We start from the raw sequence: 2,761 nt of genomic DNA on the forward strand, positions 1-2,761 counted from the left end.
TTCTTTAGAAATGTAGGAAGAAGATGTAGGAAGAAGATATCTCTCACTTTTCTCCTTCTCCAACACTCTTACAGAAAGTTTCACACTAAATCTCACCACACAAACTCTAAACTATAAAAGAAAAATCACTAATGGACTCTAATATGGTGGTGGAATGAAGATGGATTATGAAGAATGACAAAAATTGACCGTGGAGGAATGTCTTAGAGCGAAAAGGAGTCACTTTCCTGATGGATTTCGGCCTCATATAAAGCCCAAGGCCAATTTTCTAAGAGGTACCTCCAAAATCACTTCAAAAATCATCCAAATACCTCAAACCTTTTAGAAATGGGGGATGATCCGCCTTTGGCCCCATCGGCGCTAGTTCTGGCTTCGTCAGCGCTGAGTAAAAATTTCAGCTGTTCTATTGTTTTGCGCGGTCGGCCCTGCCCTTGGCGCGGTCAGCGTTGACTACTTCTTCAAAAATGTCATTTTGACTCCAAATTGCATCCTTTTGGCTTTCTTTTTTTCTTTATGTTCTAAAATTCAACAACATGCTAGAAAACATCAAAATACCTTCCATTAAGGTGCAATATCACTAAAAATAAGTGTAAAATATGGGTCTAAAAATGCATATATTTTTGGTGAATCATGCTCCCATGACTAGGCCGGTCGGCAGGGCTAGTAGAGGTGAATAGGAGGTCAGATGAGTCACAGGAATCTGTCACAACCATTAATTTGGGCCGGTGTTGGGTTTTGGCAAAGATATCTTTTGCTTAAGAAATTTAAGAAACAAATCCTTTGATTAAGTGGAACTTTGGTCCATGGCTCATCTAGGGTGGGTTAAGTGAGTCTAGCTTGATCACTATGATCCAAAAATTGGACATAGAAGTCTTGCCTTGGTCAATTTGACATGGCTAGGTCAATTCTGGTGCATGGGTTCAATTTGGGTCCAAATGGCTAAAAGTTGGGTTTGGGTTAGGCTAGCCATGACTTCGAGCCCAATTAAGTGATCAAAATTGTGTAGATGATTGTAATGAAGTCTTTTGGTGAAGGTTTGAAATGATTTTGAGATCAATTTGAAGGATTTTGGGATTTTTGTCAATTTGGGCATGTTGGGCTAGACTTGGGTCTAGATTAGGCTAGGCTTGGGCTAAGTCTAAATTGATTGTTATATTGTCTATGGGAACATCATGAAGAGTTTTCAATGTAATTTGGGTGTCAATTTTGGGTTTAGGGCAGTCAATTTTGTGAAATTTGGAGGCATAGCCAATTTGGGGAGAATTTGGGGATTTTTGGATTTAGGTTAAAATTGAGAGCAATTGAGGCTTTACTAAAGCCAATTCAAGGTCAAATTTGATGTGTAGGATTGCTATGAAGAGTTTTTAACATAAATTATGGTAAATTGGGTAGGCTATGAGGTTCAATTTGGTGGAACCAAGCCATAGGGCCAAAGTTGGGGGTTTGACTTAGATGAAAATTGGGCTCAAAGCATGGGCCAAGGGCTCAAAATTTGGATCAAAATTGGACTCAAGTCATGGGGCAATTGGGCATGAATTTTGTTTAGATTGGTCATATGAAAGGTGAATTTAAGTTTATAATTTAAATTGAGGGAACTTTGGGCCAAATTAATGGACATTTGAGGTAAATTTGGGGAAATTGGGCCCTTAAAGGCAATTTGGGGGTTTTGGTCAAAATGGCCAAATTGGGTTGAATTGAAGGGTGGGAATTGGTTTTGGAGACATTTGAAGTGATTTTGGAGGTTTTGGGAAAATTTGGGGTGCCAAGGCTAGCTTCATAATTTTGGTAAATTTCAGGATATTTTAGTAATTTTTGAATTTTTGGGTGGTTTTAAAGTAATTTGGGTATTTTCAAAATGTTTGAAATGACTTTTGAATAGATTTGGGTATTTTGGGTGAATTTTAGAATTTTGGCCAAATTTAGGGCTCGAAGGGTATATAGGTAATTTGGGGGATTTTGAGGCAAAAGACCAAGTTAGATATTTTGGTATCTAAGTACTGGACTTAGCTAAACCCTAGCCTAAGGCTAGTGGGTTTAGTGGACCATCTACATGAGTATCCCAAAATATCAAAGGATCAAAGTGAAGAATTTTTTTTGGGTTTAGGGTTGTGAGTGATTGTGAGGGAGACTGAGTGAAAGTGAGTGCCTTAGCTCCAGTCCAACACCCAGGGTTAACCCTAAGGTCAAACAGTCCTATGGGGACTCTCCTTGAGCTCCTCCTAAATGACCCCACCTACTAAGTCCTAGAGGTTAGGACCACTATGTAGAGCTTCAAGTTCAGCAAAGTAGAGGGTAGAATTTGTCATGGTGAGAGTTCCTTTTCTATTTTTTTAGGAATAGTCAATAAGAAAGTCCTATGGCTGTCCTATGGCTAGTCCTATGGCTAGACCCTAGGCTACTAAAGAGGAAAAAATAAACCTCAACCAAAAGTGAGGTCAACAAATGGACCTCCAATAGATGTGGTGTGCTAGGCAAGCACACAACGTTTATTGGCGTTGACCGACGAGATCAACAAAACCAATACAAACTCCTAAGTCAACAAACCTAGAAGGAGTAGAAGGAGGTGTAGATAGAAGGAGGTGTAGAATTGCGTATGCTATTTGCTTCTGCTAGGGAAATAACAAGAAAATATCTGATCAGTATCAAGAATTAGGAAATCTCTCTATGGATTGGAAAGTAGATGTTGGGTTATCAGAATTTAGATTTTTATAGAGGATTTGAATCAATATACAAATGATGACCTCAAAGATTGAGAGTAGGA

Source organism: Phalaenopsis equestris, unplaced genomic scaffold, assembly GCF_001263595.1.
Source record: "Phalaenopsis equestris unplaced genomic scaffold, ASM126359v1 Scaffold204612, whole genome shotgun sequence".
Classification (NCBI taxonomy): domain Eukaryota; kingdom Viridiplantae; phylum Streptophyta; class Magnoliopsida; order Asparagales; family Orchidaceae; genus Phalaenopsis; species Phalaenopsis equestris.